This window comes from Microtus oregoni, unplaced genomic scaffold (assembly GCF_018167655.1).
Source record: "Microtus oregoni isolate MIOR12 unplaced genomic scaffold, Mior012 000004F_ref0000308, whole genome shotgun sequence".
NCBI lineage: Eukaryota > Metazoa > Chordata > Mammalia > Rodentia > Cricetidae > Microtus > Microtus oregoni.
The window spans coordinates 13,125,418-13,148,352 of record NW_024543063.1 but is presented as its reverse complement, the minus strand read 5'-3'; positions in this window follow the sequence as shown (position 1 = coordinate 13,148,352).

Sequence of the window (22,935 nt, the reverse complement as noted above, 5' to 3'; positions counted from 1 at the left end):
CAGTAGTCAGTACACGCAGTGCATGCTACACTTAGTGCATGACAGTGGATCCCAGTAGTCAGTACACGCAGTGCATGTTACACTTAGTGCATGGCAGTGAATCCAGTAGTCAGTACACACAGTATATATTACACTTAGTGCATGGCAGTGAATCCCAGTAGTCAGTACATGCAGTGCATGTTGGAGACAAACAAAATTTCTAAAGTAGGAAATCAGAGCAGGCTCCTAGCTTCTCTGAGGGTTTCTGGTCTATAGAGGCTGGGTGTGGGTTGTTGCAGAAGTTAAGACTTCTTCTCTTGGCTACTTCTGTACACAGGAGGCAGACTGCTTGGGTCTCCCACTCTGTTAGCCTTTAAGAGATGGCAACAATTATTTTATCTCATAAGAGCACATGTAAGGACTAAGGCAGGGGTTCTCAACCTTCCTAATGCTGTGACCCTTTAATATAGTTCCTCATATGGTAATACTCCCAACCATAAAAATTATTTTTGTTGCTACACCATAGCTGTAATTTTGCTGCTTTAATGAATTGTAATGGAAATGTTTTTGGAAATAGAAATTTGTCAAACCATAAAATTGTAGAAGGAGTGGCGGGCTACATTCCCGCCCGGATCCCACATGGCTAGCTTAACCCCAGAAATAATAACACACAAATTGTATTCTTTTAAACACTGCCTGGCCCATTAGTTCTAGCCTCTTATTGGCTAATTCTCACATCTTGATTAATCCACTTCTAATAATCTGTGTAGCACCATGAGGTGGTAGCTTACCGGGAAGGATCTTAACCTGCGTCCACCTTGGAAAGGACAGCTATAGTGTCTGCCTGAATCTGCTTCTTTCTCCCAGAATTCTGTTCTGTCTACTCTGCCTATCTAAGTTTCTGTCCTATCAAAGGCCAAGGCAGTTCCTTTATTAACCAATGAAAGTAACACATAGACAGATGACCCTCCTCCATCATAAAATTATTTTTGTTGCTACATCATGACTGTAATTTTGCTACTTTAATGAATTGTAATGGAAGTATTTTTGGAGATAGAAGTTTGTCAAAGGGGTTGCTACCCACACCAAACCACTGGACTAAGTAAGGTAATTATGAGAAAGAACTCTGAAGATGACTGACATACAATGAACTTTTATTAAATATTCACTAAGAAAGAGCTGCTGCTGGTGGTGGCGGTGATGATGAATTTTTCGACTCACCATCCCGTTTCTCAGTTCTCATTATCACCTTCCATTTTCTCTAGTCGTGTTAAAAGAGTCAGTAAAACTTATAAAATGTCTGGGTTTTTTTTTTTTCCCCAACTTCACTCTACCAATAACATTCTATCAGTCTATCTTGTCCCTTGCTTAGCTATCCTACAAATAACATTTTTCTCAAGATTAGCTTTTCAAAAGCTTCTTATATCAGGCTGGATCTCCGTCACTTGCCATCTCTCAATGACCTTCTGGCTGCTATAGGGATATTGTATGTAGGTCATGGTGCTCCAGGGAAGTTGGAAATTTTATTATATTGAGTTCCTTAGCGGCCTCCACATTTTACCTAAATGCTCCTCTCAAAATATGAACCCATAAACCACGTTGAGAAACACCACCTAAAATCACAGGTCATATTCCCCTTTGCCCCTCTTGATAGACAGTGAGGATTATCCGCAGAGCATTCTCTTACCCACAGATAACCAAGCTGACTAGATACAGATTTCCCAAAGGTCTCTTCACAGCCTTTATGTTCTTGCCCCCCAAGTCCCCTTTCCCATCTCCCCCAGGGAGTCTAAATTGACATTTACAAGACCCATACCGTGAGGGAAGAAAAGGAGTACCAAGATGATTCTCATCATTCAGTGCAGCCCCTGATGACACGTTCCCAGCTTCCCCTCTTCACAGCCTGTAAACTGCTGTGTAAAATTTAAAAAGCGTGAATTTACAGAGCCCCGGGAGGAGCCAAGAGGTGAAGACTCATCGCCACCAGTGGCTCAGCATACCGATGAAGAAGGACTATGAGGGCTTGCCAATTCCTAACCAATAAAATGCCTCCTGTGCCTTTCCAGATCTTTCTATTTCCCACAAAAACAAGAAACGGAGTCACAATGAAGGGGTTAGGTCAACAAGAAACAACAAAGCAAAATACCCAGCACGCCTTGAGTTTTTGGGAGCACAACTTGGGTCACAGAACCCTGTCTTCTGGGACTATTATTCACCTACAGATCCCTTGATCATTTGCCTGCTTCAGTATCTCCTAAACTTCCATTTCAGGGAAGCTTGGGCTGATTACTAAGTGAAGATTGTTGCCCAAATGGTTCTAGTTTCCCAAATGGTTTGTAGAAATTTGGGTGCCTGGATGAGCCCTGAGGGGAAAAGACATGTGGCAGATTTAACGGGCTTATCTGAACTGTGTGGCTTTGAGATTCTGATGGACTGTCTTAAGCCTCTCAGTGCCTTGGCTTTCTTATCCCTAAAAGGAAGAGAATTGGTCTGGTAAGGATCTGGAGATTTCTTAGTCTGATATCTGCTCCTTCTTAAGCAAGTTGGAGGCCTGGCGGTGGGGGTGAAACTGTCAGGGCAAATGCTACTGGGAAATAGGGGCAGAAGCTTCTCGTGGTCAAGATCCAATTAGCTGATTTTCATATGATTGCGGTGAGGAGGGAGGGCAGGAGGGAGAGAGAACACAGATGAGGTAAGAAGAGTATCATAAAGCTATTAATGACTAAGGTAAAAAGAATTACAATATTCCTTAATGATATATTTGAGGATACATGTATCTTTGAATTTATCTTTTCGATAACTTAAGAATGCATCCAGATTCTGTTTTCAAATAAACTGAAATGCAGGCAATAACTTTGCATTATGATCAATCACTTTGTGACAGAGTGTATATATGGCGGCTACCTTAGTGGATTCTGTAATGCTGTAACAAAACATGCATGACTGAGTACTCTATAAACAATAGAATTTTATGAGTCCTATTGATATTCTGCTAGACTCATAGTCGGGGCCTTATTCAGCCATCATTAGAGGGACTTCTTCATGATACAGATGGGAACAAATACAGAGACCCACAGCTAGATCTCTCTCTCTCTCTCTCTCTCTCTCTCTCTCTCTCTCCCTCCCTCCCCTTTTAACAAGATGTTTCCATGAAATCACTTTCCACAAAACTCAGGGAACCCCACAGAAGAGAAGGAAGAAGGGGTGGAGAGGAAGAAGGGGTGGGGAGAAGAAGGGATGGTGAAGAAGAAGGTCCTCTAAACAACTGAGCTGAGTGTATATGAACTCAGGGAAACGGAAGCAGTGTGCGCAGGGTCTGTGTGCCTGCCTATGTACTATAGCTTTCAGTTTAGTGCTCTCATGGGGCTCCCAACTATTTAGATGTGTTGGTCTCTGATTCTCGTACCTTCACGAGGGGCTCTTTTCTTTTTCTGTTGGCTTGTCTTGCAACTTCAATAAGACAGCTTTTATTTTATCTCTCTGTATTTTATTTTGCTATGTTAAAAAAAGAACTCTGGATTAAATTAGGTGAAAATAATTTTTTTAAAAAAATAAAGTTTTATCTCTTAAAGTTCTAGAGGCTGGAAAGCCTGATAGAGAGGCCAGCAGGTTTGGATGTCTGCCGACCCACAGGTTTGGGTGTCTGCTGACCCACAGGTTTGGGTGTCTGCTGACCCACAGGTTTGGGTGTCTGCTGACCCACAGGTTTGGTTGTCTGCTGACCCACAGGTTTGGACATCTGCTGACCCACAGGTTTGGGTGTCTGCTGACCCACAGGTTTGGGTGTCTGGTAAGGCTTTCTTCCATGATGTTGCCTTCATGCTGCGTATTCCCACCGGGACAAACCCCGTGCTCTTGACTGGCAATAATAAAGTAGAACCTCTGCATGAGGCTCCTTTGGTACACCCGCTACTAACAGAGCGAGTGCATTTGTCTTACTGTTTAAATGAAAAGTCGCTGCAGATGGATTTTTCACAATGACCTGGGCTAGACAGAATTAGATGCAGCACTGTATTAGAGCCAATGGAGGGAAAGCTTTCTCTCAGATGTTGTTAAAGACCAGGCTGAAGAAAGAGCTTAAGCTCACCCAGTCCAAAATTTAGATGTAGGATAGGGTAGAATAGGGCAGTGTAGGGCAGGGTAGGGCAGGGTAGGGTAAGGAAGGATAGGGAAGGGTAAGATAAGGAAGGGCAGGGCAGGGCAGGGTAGAGCAGGGTAGAGCAGTGTAGGGCAGGGTAGGGCAGGGTAGAGCAGTGTAGGGCAGGGTAGGGCAGGGTAGGACAGGGAAGGGTAGGGCAGAGTAGAGCAGGGTAGGGTAGGGCAGGGTAGATCAGGGTAGTGAAGGGTAGAGCAGGGTAGGGAAGGGTAGGGCAGGGTAGGGCAGGGTAGGACAGGGTAGGACAGGGTAGGACAGGGAAGGGTAGGGCAGAGTAGAGCAGGGTAGGGAAGGGTAGGGCAGGGTAGAGCAGCGTAGGGAAGGGTAGAGCAGGGTAGGGAAGGGTAGGGCAGGGTAGGACAGGGTAGGACAGGGAAGGGTAGGGCAAAGTAGAGCAGGGTAGGGTAGGGTAGGGCAGGATAGACCAGGGTAAGGTTGTCTTCAAATCGACTCATCAGAAACAGGGAAGGTGATGCCAGCCTCTAGACACGCACATTCTCCAGGATCCTGGGACAGAAAGAGGTGACCTGAGTTAGAAGAGTGGGGAATTCCTCTGTCAAACTGAATATTTTCTGGAGGCCAGAAAGCAGATAGAGTTTATCTCAGGCCATGCAACTTGTTGGTAGGAATTCTTAGCCACGTTCACTCTTCATCTGCCAGTGGATACTGGGTGTGCCATGCTCTCTGGCCCAGATGCTGTGTTTTGCAGGCTCCTGACAATCTGCCTACTTCTTTCCTGATTCGGCCATGACAACCCAGTTCCTACCGAGTGCACAGAACCCGGCAAAGCTATATATTTCTTACAAAAGCACAGGTGATGAATGTTTCCAATTTGGAGCCCAGATTAGTGGTCATGGTTTCAGATGAGGGTTTTATAACTATTCTATAAATACCCCCAAACCATCTAAGCTGCTTCATCGACGTTCATTTTGTCAACAAGGAAGTTCAGGGGTGGCAGAGCTTACCAGGAAGTAGGGAGTCTGGGAGACACACTCCAAGGAGATGTGTGAATCTGTGTCTTGGAAAAAGCATTCAGAACCAATAAACCTGTCTGGCAAGGGAAAGATGATCTAGAAATAATATTTATTTACTTCTTGATGCAGCCCTGGGTTTCGTAGTTAGATGCTTTATCTCCAAGTTTCTCTCATAGTTACAGACTATTTATCCACCTCAAATGAGTTCCACCGGGGGCTGTGGGGGCAACTCTGTGAACGGGAGGTGGTACCTATGAGCGGGACGAGGTCAGCTGTGAGTTTTGAGAGTTCAGGTCAAGGCTCTCCACCTGGAACAGCCCCAGCTCCCAGGACCAGCAGCCAAGGGCATGCTCTTCTGAAGACAAACATAGAACCCGTGACAGGTTTTTCACTTGCTCTCATTTATTGCACGTTCCACGCTTGAAATCCCTGCGTTCCACTCCTGATGCTTCTGGATCTTTCAGAACAAACATTGAAGTAGTTGGCGGCACGGGAGGTGGGGAGGGGGGTAATTACCATCTTTCCATCCTTTCTGAGTGACTCACTTGCACTGGGATGATTAATCTTAATCAGGACGGGGTGACAGCAGAAGACATCTACCGCAAAGCATTGTGGTGCCAACAACTGGTGAGGCAAGCAGTTCCTTCCTCTGGGCTATAGTGAGGGGGAGATCGGCTGTTTTAAAAATAGCATGAAGTGAGAGCTGCCAGCATCTGCGGGGTTGGACGGCAAGGCAGAGGTTGTGTAACCACCGTGCTACCCACTGAGTGTGAGCAGGCACTTTTAATAGTGTTGGCTGGAAGGTGCTACAAGCCACCAGACTCCGAAGATCAACCCCACCTTCTCCTGGGGACACGGAGGATAAATAAGGCCTCCTGTTTGCAATGGTGGCTTTCTCCCCAGCACTCAGAGCTTCCAGGCTCGCATCCTTAGCAATGAGCTCCTCCTCTGACTGCAGGTGCACTTACCTATCCCCCATCCTATCCCATCTCTGGTTTTGTTTTCCTCTGTTTGGATCACACTTCCACAACAAGACCAGGCTACACATGGAACCCAACCCCCCACCACCAAAAAAAAAAAAAACCCACAATGCAGATGTGTTGCGCAAGTTCTGAAATGACCAGAAGGAATCACCTTGTCATTATCTAAAAGTCCTCATTAGCAGGTGGGATGGGATTACTCTCTTGAGGTCCAAGAGCTCTGGACATCCTGTCCAAAGTACACTGCCCTACCTCCAAACTGCAAATCTGACAGGGAACTTGGGGGTCTCTTTTGCCTGAGTGAGTCAGTATTGTTCCTGGCCCTTCCACTTGTGCCTTTGCTGAAAACAGGCCTATGCAGACTGACGGATGCCAACCACTGTGGTCATGCCCTTGCTGGTCTGGATATAAGGATAGATTCCCAATCTTCTAGCCACAGTGAGTGATGATGCAGGCATATAGCTGTTAGAGGTGGTAGGGCATAAAGGCCCTTCTGGTCATTCAGGTGGATTTCCTCTTGGCAGACTTGCTGAGATCATCTGGGTACTAGATCCTGCTGTTCTAATTAGGATGCAAATCTTTGGTCCCGTTCAAATTTGCCTTTCTGCTCTGCTCATCTTATCCTTGGGACTTCTCATCGGCTTCTTTACATCCAAGGAAGTCACTCCATTTACTTTCCTTATTCTCTGCTCTCCAGTGCCCAGCTGCCTTCTCTCCTAGTTCAAGAGGCTGATTGGGTTCTGCATCCTGAACCGTTGTGCACACTATTATACACGGACAAAGAAGAAACTGTCCCCGACCGAACTGTGCCCCACTGTAGCCGCCAGCCCTTGAGTGTATTACAAAGTCATTGTCTTGAAGAACAGAAGTGACAACAACTAAGTGACAAGGACTAAGCTCGCTCCCATTCATCCACTCTGTGTGTGTCAGTCTGGGGCCGCCAAGTTCTCATTGACACGATTTCTGATGTCTGTGGTCATTCATTCTTCCCCTGGCATTTATTGGGCACGCACACTATGGCAGGTGCTCATCTCAAACACTGAAGTACAGAGATGGAAATCGAGAATCTATGAGTAATAATGAGGTTGCCTAGCCAGGGGAAGCAAGGGGCACACAGCAACGACTGTGTTTAAAAAGTGGTGTTGAGTGTCTTAGAAAATAGAGCCAGGTCTGAAAATCTCCAGGCTGGTTTCTTATGGGGGGGTGGGGGTGGGGATAGAAAGCCAGGAAAGGATGGATGAGAGAAAAGGGTTTCAAGGAGGGAAAGAAGAATGATGGTCAGGAGTCGTTTACTGAGCTGGGCACCCTGTGATAGCAATGTGACTATGGGGCTGGTCCAGAGCATTGTTTCAGGAGACAGCTTTAGGAAAGTGTGTGCTGGGCAAGGGAAGGACAACAGAGAAGAACTTGTTTAATGTCTCTCTTTCATGGGTGGTCATCTGTCTTAGAGACTTCAGAATTCTCTCTCTCTCTCTTCTGTCTGTCTCTCTCTCTCTCTCTGTGTGTGTGTGTGTGTGTGTGTGTGTGTGTGTGTGTGTAGAGCTCTACTTGCTGAGCACTGACTGTGCATATGCCATTAATCTCCACAGCAACAGCGTTTTGTGGGGACAAAAGTCAAAAGCTTCAGAACATGGGCAGGAAGGGAGGACTGGCCAGATGTGCCCCTGTGAAACGGACCACAGAAGAACAGGAGCAGAAGAAGGCGCTAAGGGGCCCCTGGAGCACTTGAGACCAAGAGCTCTGAAGTGACAGACAACAGAAATGTGATTTTGTATGAACAAGCAGAGCACTGTGAATTGCTCTGTGAGGTTCTGAAAGGAGTCTTTGTTCCTTTAGGTGGCACCAGGACGGGAGGCCGAGGGAGAAATTGTGGAGATAGTAGAGCCTGAGGGAGACATTGCAGAATAGCGGGATAGAGCCATGGGCTGGGTAAGGAAAGTATTTATGGAAAGAAAGCACTGTGATTGCGGGAATATAACACGCAGTGAGAGTGAATAGAGAAGAATTCAAGCTCGGTCCTACCAGAGAACCCAGAACGTAGATACTCAAGGACAAGACGGAAAATGTAGATAGGGCCAGTGGGAGATCCCAGTAAAGTTTGGATTAGAATTCCCAGACAATGGGGGATGATTTGTGTCGCTGTAATAAAAGTTTTCATCAAAGAATTACAGTTTCTTTTGTCCATGAATTCTGTTCTGTATAGTCAGGAACATGTACATAGAATAGCATTTTGAATAAGGAAACTATTATGAAATGGAGTTTTGCAATTCTAGAGACTTGTATTAGCTGTGTGCCTCATTGTTGCGACAGAATATCTGACCAAGGCAACTTAAGGAAGTAAAGGTTTATTTTGGCTTACAGTTTCAGGGCACATTCCATCATGGTGAGAAAGGAAAGGATTACTGGCAGGAGATTGATGCTGCAGGTCACATTACATCTGCAAGCAGAAAGTGGAGAGAAATGGAGGCTTGTGTTTGGCTTGTTTGCTTGTTTTATTCTGTCCAGTATCCTAACTCACAGAATGATGCTGCCTGTAATTACTACGAATCTTCTCACCTCAGTTAACCTAGTCTAGACAACCTCTCACAGATCTGCTCAGAGGCTAACATGCCGTAGATGACTGTAGATCCTGTCAGGTTGACAATATTAAGTATCATTCGATCTATGACTCATACCTTCAGGCTCTGGGCCTTGTCCCTCCTGCTCTTTAGATGGGTAGATTGAGACTCGCAAAGCTCAGCTGTTACAATCCCTGCTTTTAGTGGTTCCTGTATTTGTTAAGTCTAGTGAATAGATCTGAGACAGGCTCCGACTTTAATGAGTGCTCAGACCATGTGTCCAGGATTCTGCTCACTCCACCTCTGCACCCTCCATACCCCTGCCCTGGCTTCTGAGAGGTGGCTCTTTGCTGGGAACAAGATGGATCATTGGCTGTACCCTTCTATCCAAAAAGCTTACTTCACAAATTTCCAAAATGGATGACGAGTAGGGAAGAGAATGTTCCATTAAAAAAGCAAATACAAAGTATGAGATATGGAAAGATGAACCCGACAGTTGTCTGTTCGTAGAGTCAGAAATGTGTGGGCTCCACTGGAATTGGAGTTTGTTCCTACCTAAATGACCTCTTAGGGTAGTCTGGAGAGGACACGTGACTAGAACACAGCCATTGCTATTCGATTTTTCTGTTTCTTTATTTTTTAAAGTCCCTAAGACAAAATAGCTTAGATCAAGACCCAAGCTTACAGAAATAAGTCCTTTCAAAATTGGCATTCACAGTTCTATGTAACATGAATGGTGGGATTTCAAGCTGTCTTGGCCTGTCCCCTGCTAGAGAACCCAACAGAGAAATTTCCCTCGGTATATTCCAATGTACCCAGGGTGGGCCTAGAATTCTTGTGAGTTGTCCTTCACTTTTAGAGATTGGGCTGTGAGATGGTATCTCCATTGTCTGGGTGCTGAAAAGGAACTTGAGCCTTTGTATAAAAAGAATAGAATTTAAAAAAATCTTCCCAAGGTGAAAGCTAGCACCTTAGTATGTGAGGCTTCATTTCTCTTCTCTCTTTGAATTAACCTGAAGCCAAAACCAGATCTCAGAACGGAACTGGTTGCCACATCATTTAGACATGTTTGCATAACATTCTAAAAATAATTCAATAAGAATGGGTTTTTCTTGGAATTTATCACTGCCTGGCAAGTGAGAGCCCAAGCACAACAACTCTGTGCTAAAAAAGCAGGAGACCCAGCAAAAGGAAATGACGGTGGCAGAGAGAAAGGAAACCCAAGAAGCCAGTCGACTCTCGTTATCCGTGATGGTGTGGAGCCGAAATAGCAAGCACCGGGTGCAGAAGGGACAAACGTGGACTGTGTCTTAGACTCTCTGTTTTCTCTAAGCAAAAGCTGACAGGTCGAGGGGGCCTGAGGACAGCCTTCCAGGTCCCAGAGGAATTCAGTCTTGCTGTGTTTTCCTTCTCTCCAATGGGAGTATTTTTCCCACTGGTTTTAATGGCGAAGATTCACGGCTTCAGAATAGACTAGAATAACACAAACTACAAGGGCAAAAAATGAGTGGCAGGAGGATAGAGACAGCAGGACCCCAAGACCAGGAGTGATGGCAGGCCATCACCAGTCAGTTGCCTTGGACAAACCAAGAATTCTCTTGGACTGTTCTTCTACCATTAGAAATCGCGAGGACTCAGATCACCAGGAGAACCAGTGCAGGTGTATGTGATTCTTCGTGGTTGCGGAGTGATTTCCCAGGCATGCCGTGACAGATCTCAGGCCCTTCTGTGGACATTGACATCTTCAGGTACCACTGTCATTGGACTACAAATGACAGTTCCTGTCAAGGACAGAATTATGTACCTAGGTATCTTTGGACTCTTCCTTACTGGGACTACAGTGGCCATGGCCATGGTAGAGTATGGCAGGTGTTTGCTGCTTCAAGTATAGATGTCTCAAAGACACTCCTTTCCTCCCATTCCAGTCCACCTCCTCCCTTCTCTTTTTCTGGTCCATTCTCACTCACTTCTGTCCATCATCCTGTTGTCTTATGTATGTCTAGGGCTGTCTATTCCTCCTTTAAGTGGATGGCCCCTAAAACTTCCTTTAGCTTTGACCACCACTGTCAACCTATTTAGTCCCTCATCCAGCAGTCCCTCAGTGTCTGCTCTTTCTATCTGACATGAGACTGTTTCTTTCTCTTTGTGAAGAGACATCTATTCGGTTCAAGTTGCTGCAACAAAGTCAGAGACTGAGATGTGTTAGCAACATGTGTTTATTTCTCACAGTTCCAGAGGCTGGAAGGTCAGGTTTAAATGTTTGCAGGACTCTTTCCTGCACAAAGGACCAATTTCTCCATACATCCTTCCTCTGAGCATGCAATCTCTGACCACCTGGGACTATGGCTTCTTCTAAAAGCTCTAATCCTCTCATAGGGTATAACTCTTATGACTTCATATAACCAATTATGTGACAGAACTTTTACTTCCTAACACCTTCATGTTGTGAATTGAGACTTTTACACAAGAATTTGGGAGAACCACAAATATTCAGTCCATTACACATTGCAAATTTCTCAATTATCAATGGATGTTCAAGCCGGGTACCCATGATTTATCCCTGATCTTTCTCCCTTCCTTCTCTCCTTCCTCTCTCTTTCTCTGTCTTCCTCCTTCCTCTCCTCCTCCCTCTTCTTCCTCTCAGTCTTTTCATCATTCTGGCTTCTAAGTCTCTTGTGTGGACACCTGCTGTTGCCGGCTTTCTCTCTTCCTGGGTCATGCTAGGTCATCACTATCAAGTTGGCCTCCTTACCTCTAGTTTTGCTCCTTTCCAGTCCTTTCTCTATACAGAAGCTACACTGGTAGAACTAACAGGGTCTGCTGCATAGCCTTCACCAGTTCTCTGCCCTTAACTCTAGTACAAACTCTGAATTCTTTAGTGTAATTTTCAAGCTTTATTTGCTCATTCTATGCCCTCGTGTCTGTGCTCTCATTTCCATGCCTTCATGTCTGCCCAAGACCTTACATAAAACATGGCCTGTGGTCTCTGCTCCAGAGAAATGGCTGTCCAGGACAAATTGTCACCTCTTTCTGTTCTCCCATCAGTCTTATCTCTTACACCATCAGCTAAACACTACATCCTATGGGAAATATACTTAGGTTTTTGGTTCCAAAAGGAAAATGAGCAGACCCTTTTCCTTAGGCTGTTGGTTTCCAGAGAAAATCATCTGATCTAAAAAAAAAAATGTCATCTTTTATCTCAATGGACCACTGAGAAGGAAGTACAAGATCATTGAGGCAAGGTGAAAGGAAGGGTAGAGAGAAACAAGAAGTAACAAGGGAGGAGGGGAAGAGAGGAAAAAGGAAGGGGAGGGGCAGGAGAGGAGCAGAGCGCGAGGTGGAAAGCAGCCCTTCAGTGGGAAGGGCTGTGGCACCCCAGGTCATGGAGGTCTATGCAGGATCATGGCTGCCTGGCCTGGTGGGGATAGTTTAGTAGGCTCTATGTAGTTTTGTTTCACTCCAGCAAGAGTGACACCAGCACAGGCGTGTTCTCCTCAAGCAGGAGGACAGCCCCTCTCAGATGCAGGACACTTTCAGATCACCCAGGATTCATGTGTGAGTCACCACACATAACACACAAGTTTCACAACAATTGCTACTGAAGGCCAGCCACACTCTAGCATGTTCAATAACTCTTGACTTAAGTTCAAGGAAGCATACTTCAGGTAAGGGACAACATCTAGCTATAAACAAAAGCTATCCTTTGATTGATTCTGAGACAGTGCTGGTGGCAGAAAAAAATCTCCATGCCCTGTGACTTCTTTCTAGAACAAAGGTCCCTACAACAAAGGAAATGTTGAGGAGTGGTATCTCTTTGGACTAGTTAGAAGCACCATCCAGTTCTCCAGACTCACATATGCCAATACTTTGGTCATATCTTTCTTTGTCCTGGTAGCTTATTAGGTACTCATCTCTTTAAAGGTAGGAACTCTTTATGACCTTCTCAATTGTGTATTCATAGTGCCTGTGACAAAATATAGGCTTAGTAAAGACTAGTTGGAGAAGTTCTTATGGATAAACTATTCTGGGGGAAAAGGAGGCCTCTGTTTCTTTATCCATTGAGTCTGTCTGCTCTGTCTCTGTTTATAGAATCTAGATTATTTTTCAAGGCAGCTTCCAGATCTCTGGGCTAATATAAATGATAGAATGGAGGTTGTCATTTCTACCAACTGCACTTAGGAAGGAATGGAAACAAAGGAGGATCCCCTAAAACCAAGGTAACTTTACACACAGGGCCAGAGGAATGAGAAGCAAGCCTGAAGTCACTTGATCAGTTTCTGCTCTGTGACCTTAGGTGTCACCCCTAATTAAGCTGATAGAGTATGTGCCAAATCTAAATAGTTCATGTTCCTGGAGTCCCAGTAGACTTTATGAATAACTTCCATTGTGAGGTGCCCTCTTGCAATCCCCTGTTCAGAATATAAATCTTGTCTCTTCTTCCCCTGCCACTACCCGCCACAATCCAGCCCTAGCATTCCCTTGTGCTCCACAAATCACTAGGATGACATTCAATAAATCATCCCAGCAGGAGGAGAATAGCAGAGAAACACCTCATATACAACCACTACACCACCACCTTACAAGTCTTGTACAACCACCTGACCACTCATCCACAACCACCTCACTGCTCATCCACAACAACCACCTGACCACTCACCCACAACCACCTGACCACTCACCCACAACAACCACCTGACCACTCACCCACAACCACCTGACCACTCACCCACAACCACCTGACCACTCATCCACAACCACCTCACTGCTCATCCACAACCACCTGACCACTCACCCACAACCACCTGACCACTCATCCACAACCACCTGACCACTCACCCACAACCACCTGACCACTTATCCACAACCACCTGACCACTCACCCACAACCACCTGACCACTCATCCACAACCACCTCACTGCTCATCCACAACAACCACCTGACCACTCACCCACAACCACCTGACCACTCACCCACAACCACCTGACCACTCACCCACAACCACCTGACCACTCATCCACAACCACCTCACTGCTCATCCACAACCACCTGACCACTCACCCACAACCACCTGACCACTCACCCACAACCACCTGACCACTCACACACAACCACCTGACCACTCACCCACAACCACCTGACCACTCATCCACAACCACCTCACTGCTCATCCACAACAACCACCTGACCACTCACCCACAACCACCTGACCACTCACCCACAACCACCTGACCACTCATCCATAATCACCTGACCACTCACCCACAACCACCTGACCACTCACCCACAACCACCTGACCACTCACCCACAACCACCTGACCACTCACCCACAACCACCTGAACACTCATCCACAACCACCTGACCACTCACCCACAACCACCTGACCACTCACCCACAACCACCTGACCACTCATCCACAACCACCTCACTGCTCATCCACAACCACCTGACCACTCACCCACAACCACCTGACCACTCACCCACAACAACCTGACCACTCACACACAACCACCTGACCACTCACCCACAACCACCTCATCTACAAACAAGGAGTCATGACTCATCTGCAACCACTCACCTACTTGTTGTAGGCTGCACTGGATGAGCTAACCCAGGCAGTGCTGGAGAGCTCTGAGATAAGGAAGAGCTGGTCAGCCAAGCAACCCAAATACCATACAGTCCCAGAACCAAGACTGAGTTGGTCCATTGCAACATCCCCCATCACAACAGAATCTATGGACGGTTGGAGCAGGTAAAGGGGACAAACCTTCAGATCCAAAACAGCAGGATCTCCATGATACAAGACATCATCAGGATATCCAAGGGGAGCCTCAGTGAGAGCCCATTATTGATGGAGTAGCAGAAACCAAAGACATTGAGCCAGAGCAATGAACACTTGCAAGTAAACATGTAGACTAAAGAGTAAACTGTGTGCCTCATCGGGCCATACTACAGCTTCCACAGCTTCCACAGTAAGATGATTCCTCCTCTTCCTTCTTCTTCTCCTTCTCCTTCTTTTTTCTTCTCTTCTTTTTTATTTTTATTTTTGTTTTGTTTGGTTTAGTTTGGGGCTTTTCTTTTAAATTTGGTTTTATTTAAGGAGGGAGGTCACAAGGGCAGAGGGAGAACTTGAACTGACAGGGAGATAAGTGGGATTGAAAGTCATGATGTGAAATCCACAAAGAATCAATAAAAGTAAAACAAACAAACAAAACCAATAACTTTCCAGCTCCTTTGGGCCACATGTCAAAGTGAAGGTTCTAGGTTGCTTTCAAAAATGTCAGTCTAGGAATCATATGCAGTCTAGGAAAAGTCTGAGTACCCTCAGATAGAGAAGCACACTTGCATGGGCCAGACTGAGTTAGCAAAACCATGTATACACTGGCATTCTCATGTGACATCCCTAAGATAGGCATGGTATATTGACCATCCATCTGTGTAAGCTTTCTTCAGAAGACTAACTCATTGCCACGTCTCTCACTCTACCATATATGAGGAGGACCCTTTCCCCTCCAATTTTAGCACCATCTTTTCCAGCTCTCCATTTTCAATACTCATCTGTCTTGAGGCCTTTCTTAGTGATCATGAACAGAACATTCTCTTCTCTACTTTTCTTGAGACTGCTCCCCATCTTCGGAGTTATCTAGTCTATCTAGTCCAGATCCCCCACCATTAGTGTTTTTCTCTGTCCTTGGCTCAGTAACTTCAATTGGGCATCAAATTCTGGAATCTGTATCTTCCTGTTACATCTCAGATCTACAGCAGTCTCGTGTTTTTTGCTGTTCTCTTATCGATCACCCTGAAGTTTGGCTCCATCTTCCTTGCTATGCTTCCTTCCATGCTATGTCCATGGCTTCACGTAGTTGAATGTCTCAGTCAGTTTTTCATGACCCTCAGCATCTGGTCTGAACTTCCTGCTGTCCTTCCAAAGGTCATCTTAGTACCAGGATATCTACTCTTGCCTTCTCTCTATTTCTTTACTTTGTTCTTTTGCAAGATTTAGTGGGTGATTTTTTTATAACTGTGTATCAAATTGTCCTAAGGAGGCAGGTCAGCCAAAGAAATGGTTCCATCATTGTGGGAGCAGACTGTACAGGATACAGAAACTGGGACAACAGGAAAGAGATGGCAGTCAAGGGGTTGGAGAAATAACTTTCAGTGAGGCCTGATGTTTAGGATGCCATCAATTTACCTTCCAATGATAAATGTTAATAGATAATCCCATTGTGGATGGTGGAATTTCAAACTGATTTGCTATCTCTCCTCACATCTCCTTATCAACTTTGGACAACCATCACAGACTGGAACTGGAATTTTTCTCTTTCTTTTGAAAAACTTGACCTGTAAATTCATAGAAAATCTGTATTCCTTAAAGACATAAAGATTTATTTATTTTTTATTTTTTCGAGGCAAGGTTTCTCTGTAGCTTTGGAGCCTTGTACACCAGGTTGGCCTCGAACTCACAGAGACCTGCCTGCTTCTACCTCTCGAGTGCTGGTATTAAGGGCATGCGCCATCACTACCTGGCTAAGACAATTTTTTTTTAAAGAATATATACAAATTTAATGATTAAATAAAACTTACAGAACCGAGGTTCCCGCGTAGCACAGGAGGTAGGAAAGAAAGGGAGGCGCCGCCTCCCGCGCGCCCATTTATCGGTACCCATTAGCCCAAGGCAAACCCGCCTCCTAAAGGGGCTGGCTTAACCCTACAAGAAAAAAAGCCAAGCTAAGGCCAGGTGTTTATAAGAAAGAAGCCTCCACATGTTTTATTTGGAAACTGGGTGGTGGGCACCCACAAACAGTCAAGAGCCCAAAGAGTACAAACAATCAACTACAAGAGACAGCCATTATCTTCAGCTGTGTACTCAACGAGACACCTACCAGACTCCAATGGACAATTTTCAATCCATGGCCACACAGGTGATCCTGGTTAAACTCAGTCATATGAAAATGGTAGGAAAGGAACTGTATAGGTGGGGGCTGAAAGGGGTGAGAGGGAGACCAATGAGGATGAGGGATTATATGAAATTGTGGCTAAGACAATTTTTTAACGTAACAGGAAAATCAGAAATAAGCACATTAAGGTCAGAACAACAACTCTGGGGCTCTTCAGGCACCCAGAGGCCTTTTCTTTTCCAGGGCCTTCATTTCCAGCCATGACCTTGACTTTCCAGTCATGGGATGGCAACGAGGTCTTCACATCTGTGTTCTAGGCTAGAAGAAAGCGGAGAGCCAAGGGTTTTGATTGTGGCTTCAGGCATTCAAGACAAGATGCTGGCCAGATACGTGGGTGGTTCAGGCTAGAGAATCAAGTACCTCAAGCTGAGGAATGCTTGTGAGAAGTTAGTTATGAATAAATTTCACATGAGCCAACTATTCTAGCTTCTTTGCCCTCTGGCCCTTCTCTACCACTGTTAAGGTGTTTGGAAATTGTCATACATATTGAAAGTCTAGTAAATACTGGGCTCTGAAAATACTGTGTGTGTGTGTGTACTTGACCTAGGGCTAGAGATTATTAATCTGGGAATCCTTTGATACAAGTTGTTATATGTCCATTCTTAGGAACTTCTAAACTTTAGTTCTTTAGATACTTAAAAATTGCGGTGGTGGCGCACGCCTTTAATCCCAGCACTCGTGAGGCAGAGGCAGGCGGATCTCTATGAGTTCGAGACCAGCCTGGTCTACAGAGCGAGTTCCAGGACAGGCTCCAAAGCCACAGAGAAATTAGCTCTAGCATTTTAAAGTTTTTGTGAGCTTCTCTATTAAAACCCTAGCAAATAAATATAAACATCACACACTAAAAATAACCAGGCCCCAAGTCTATACAACTTAAGTAACTTTTGTCAAGTTAGAATTACCATTTGAAACAGAAACTGTGAAGCTTCATATTGAATTTTACACTTTCAATGTTGATTATATTTTATATTTTATGTACCTATTCACTATCAGAACAATAACAGAAATCCATAACAAAATTAGAACTAGAGAAACGGTTAGCTTTCTATCCTCTTTCATGAGGAATGCCCATTGCCTACGCTCAGTCCTTTGTCATCCTCTTCTATCTGCCTTCCTTGTTCTCCCTTCTTCGCGACACACTGCATTCACACGTATGTCAACACATCACATGCAATATCGACTAGATTCTCCATATGAGAGAGAGAATATATGGTCTATTTATTTCGGGCAGCATTTTAAAATTTCATATTCATTTATTTGATAAATAATACGCATTTGTAAGATCTGCAATGTGATGTTTTAATATACTTCACCATAGGGGCTGAAAATAGTCACCTTTGCATGTGTGTGATAAGAACACTTTTCCTCCAGACAAATTCCACACACAAAATGCAGTTTTATTAATTATAGTTACCGTGCTCTAAATTAACTCTCTAGGAACTTTCATCCCTTTAGTAGAAACCTGCTACACTTTGACCATATTTTGGTGAACTTGGCACTATTAACCTACCATTGAATATACCACATAGTTTGTAAGACGCAGGGAGATGAAGGTGAAAGTTTTCTCCCTGCTGGCTAGCTAGCTTCTGTCATGCTAGAACGTGCCATTCAGGCTTCTAGGGAAGAAAAGTCATCAGTTATATTAAGCAGCAGCAAACCATGTATGGTATTGAGACATGGACCAGCCAAGTTATGTACACTGGTGCGATAGCCTATTACGGGGATAACCAACTGCTTTCCAATTGCATTTTAGGCCCATTCCACGGGAGGAGTTCATTCCCGGTGTAATAAACCTGATCAAATCTCATGACTGAGGAGCCCATAGGCCCTAAGAGGGAGCTTCCTACTGTTGATTTGGTAAATGGACATGGTATCAAACGGCCATTGCACTATTTCTGTTTATACTCATGGATTAGTGCTGCCCTCAGCCTTAGCCAGAGAAGCTTCTGCTTGCTGTAGGCAATGGCTAATACAAAGGCCCATGAATGGTCAATTGCCGAGAACAAGCACCTGTCGAATGCTCCCTGCAACTTAGACAGTCTACATCACCCTCCAAGACCAGGGAACATCTCAGAACAGCAGGCTAAAAGAATGTATGAGCAGGGGGATAAAACAGGGTTCTGTAAAACACTGTGTTCTGAACATGACATGGCTGTTAAACTTATGAACTCATTGTAGCAGTGGTTATCAGCACAAAACCTGTGCAAGACTGGGCCCATCATCAAAATCCCGCCATGACTGAGGTAGCGGCTCATAAGGCCCAATCTTTTCCTGAGGAACTACAGGCAATTAATGAGAGCCACTTGGTATGTTGTCCTCATTCGAGTTAATAACCTTCCACTCACGTTCATGCAAGCAGCCCTTATCAAATACAGTGGGTCACCAAACCATACACAAGCATGAACAAAACCGTGAAGTATACAAAAGTATAAAATAAAGAGACAAATTAAATTGGCATTTTTAGTTCTATATGTGACATCATTCAATATTTTGCCTTCTTTTCCGGTCTTCTTTCACTTAGCATATAGTAGCTTCCAGATTCATTGATACTGCAAATGACAGACTATTTTCCTTTTTAGGCTAAATAATATTCCAGTGCATGTGCTTGTCCACACACCCCCCATGCTCCCACCCACACACACAGTAATTTGTCAGGCTGTTCTGACTTCCTCATATTAAATTCAACCTTCACACTGAAGTCTCTAAGCTGACCCATGAACCTTTTAAACTGAGCCCAGGGGCAACATTCTAGAATGATTCTCAGTGAAATTTGCAACTAAAAGAAAATTCAAAATATTTTCTTCATTTTAAATGGAAAATTGTCAGGGTCATAGATGCCAGGTGAAAAGACAAAAAGAAGAAAAAGCTAATCAGGAAATGGGAAAGCCAACACTGCAGCAAATTCATTTATCTTGATGACTCATTCAGAATGCGATGCGGCTTCGCATTTAACAGTTTTTCCCTTGAAAATTCCAGATGCCATCTGTCCCCTGCAGATGAGTTCATGTTCGCGTTAAAGCCTTGAAGTTCACAGTTCCCAATTCTCTTGTTTGGAAATAAATAACCCTTATGTTGAATGGCACAGACCTGGGAATGCAGTTTCTGTGCCCAGTTGGGAGGAATAAATAGAACAATTCCAAAACAGAGCTCTCAAGTCGTGGAATGTTCTGTGGGTCAAGAAAGGTTGGCTCTGTGTACAAGCTGCCTCCACCGTTCCTCCCTGGGATTCTTTGGAGAACTATGCCACTTGCCTCTCTAGCAGATCCTCATTCTCCCTCAGAGCTGTGCCCACATGCAGAGCTGAAAGGGGAAATACTTGTTCAACCTAATCACCACTCCAGGAAGGGGACTCGAAAGAGCCAAAGCCAAAGTCCTTCTGTTTCTTCCTACCTCCTTTCCTCAAAAATCCTTTTTTTTTTTTTAAATAGAAAAATGCTGTTTGGTTTATGTAAGAATATTTGGTCTTGTTTTTTTTTTTTTTTTTTGAATATTTGGTCTTGTACATCTTGGGTATTTCAAGTAAGAAAGAGGAAAAGAGAGAAAATCCCCTAACAAACTTTGCAGAATATGAGAAGGATAATGGATGTGTGTGTGTATGGGTGGAGGTAGGGGAGTCTTTGGGCTTTGGGCATGCCGTGGGCCAAACTGCAAGAACATGGTGAGATGAACATTAGATCTAACCCTGAAATTTGCTTCCAGTCCGAGCCCAGTTACTAACCAGCTGACCATGGTAGGAGGCCTCATTGCTTGGACCCCTGTTTTCCCATCTTCAAACAATGGGGTAGAGCTAAGATGGAACCAAGTTATAAACAGATTCTATCTATGAAAAGCATTAGAGGCACAAGAAGAATCCTTTGGGGGTACAGATATTCACATCAAGTGATGGCCAAGTTGGCAGACCCAAGGAATGAATTCCAAGATCCTGGGGCATTTATCTTGCTCTAGGATAACTCACTTAAATTATCAACATTCTTAGCCTTTCTAAGTTGAGCCTTATACATCCTGCTGTTCTTCTCTCCTGCTTTCTCATACAAGGGTTTTAACTCTTCTGTAAAGGTCTGTGATATTTCTGCTCTCTTTGGCTCCCACTACTGTCTGCTTTGCCTTATACCACTGCTTGCCCAAACCCCACGCCATGCCCTAACCATGACAATATTTTTCAACATGTCCTTCAGGATGTGCCCTGACAATCTCTTCTTAAGAATTTAATGTGATTTATGTTCCTGTGATGAAGGATTTCTGACATATTAGACCTGATTCTCTTTATTTGTGGTGGAGTGAGAAAATCATTCTGTTCAGAGAAGGATGGGTAGCAACATTTCTGCCCTCTACCTACTAGATGCCAAAATGCTCTCCCTTCTATTACCTAGTGGCAGTTGAAGATGCCTCCAGAGATGCCATAAGACTCCTTGTGGGGCAAAATCATCTGTAACTGAAGATCTCTGCTCTAACCCCCCCATTCAACTCTTGGTGTCATGAATTCCATGCCAGGCAGACTTGAGTTTGGATCCAGCTCTATCCTTTCTTACTCTGATATTTAAGGATTCACTCAGTATCTGAGCTCTCTTATGTGGTAGGCTTTCCTTATGGTCCCATAGTGCAGAAAAATGGTTAACAGGACATCCTTTATTCTTTGTCTTACTTGGGGTTTCTATTGCTGTGATAAAACACTACAACCAAAAAGAGCTTGGGGAGAAAAGCTTTATTTTGTCCAACAACTCTGTAGTCTATCTTCCGGAGAAGTTAGGGCAGGAATTCAAAGCAGCAGTTTGGGACAGGAACTGGTACAGCGGCCATGGAGGGGTGCTGCTTACTAGCTTACTCCTTATTACTTATTCAGCTTGCCTTCTTCTATGATGCAGGACCACCTTCTAAGTAGTGACTCTACTGTCAGTGGGTTAGGGCCTCCCATATAAATTATTAATCAAGAAAAATTATAGAGACTTGCCTACAGGAAACTTGATGGAGGTTGTCTTCTTAGTTGAAGTTCCTCTCCTTATGATACTCTAACTTGTATAAAGTTGACAGAGAGAGGGGGAGGGGGCATTTAGGAAGGGCTTTCTAGAAGCTGGTTGTAATGGCAAGAGGAGTCATTTGTGAAAGAGAATTGTGTTTCAAGAAAGGACTTGGACACTTAGCAATGGCGCCATCAACAGTCATGTAGGTTGGCAGTTGCCTTCCTTGATGCTGTGATCACACACCTGGTGGGAACCAGCATTCAGGAGGGCAGGCTTATTTTAGCTCACAGTTTAAGGAGAAACAGTCCATTGTGGAGGGACAGACATGGCAGGAGCCTTTGTGGAGACAGGAGTGGACCACTGGGGCTTCTCACTTCCTCACATCTTGGTGGACCAGGAAACAAAAAGACAGAAATTAGGGCCGTGCTATGAAACTTCAATTCCTGACCTAACCTTTCCTCCTGTGACCTACTTCCTCCAACAAGACTTTACTTCTTAAAGGTTTTGTGATCTTTCAAAACACCAGCTGGGACCAAGTGTTCAAACACATGACTGTATTGGGGATGATTTACATTCAGACCACAACACGCAAGGACTACTATGCATCCTTTGATGCCCTAAGAATGTTGGCTACATTACAGACATTAACTTAACCTATGATGAAATGTAATAGCTGTAGAAGGAGGAGTAACTCTGGGGACACTTTGGTGCTTCGTGTCTAGTTGCTAGATGGCAAAGCCCCAGGCTCTCCATGCCTGCTTAAGGAGAGCAAAGAGTTCGTGACTCACTGCTTAGAGTACAGTTTAATTAAACATGATGCTATTTGTCACACAAGTCACCCACAGCTGCAGGATCCCTCCCACAGAGATGGAGTTGCTTTCTTTTACTTTGCTAAACTGCTTGCTGTATCTTGGCAGATGGAGGGCACACGTGGAAAGCAATGGCAATTGAGGGCTGGGGATTCGCAGTGCTCAGGGTGAGCCCTGTTGGTGTTGAGGTTCTTGGGTGAGTCTTGGTAAGGACCACTACAGACAGGTGTGTGCAGGTGGAGAGCAGTTGTGAAGTATTTCAGTGCCCAGAAAAACCGTACTAAGAGCGAGTGACCCGGAAGTGATGCTGTTGCCCAGAGCACCCTGGTGGCCTATGGCAACAGATACTTTACAGTGTAACTTTCAGGGTGATAGACACTCTGAAGACGCTCAGAATATTTCTGGGGGTTAGGAGGACCTGCATTCATAAAAAATACGAGATAGACTATCACAGAGTAACACCATTAAATAACAGCAGTGCGGTGAGACCCAAGCTAGCACAGGGCATACCCCGCAGACATCACACCCACAACCCGTCACATTTGGGACTCTAAACAATATAT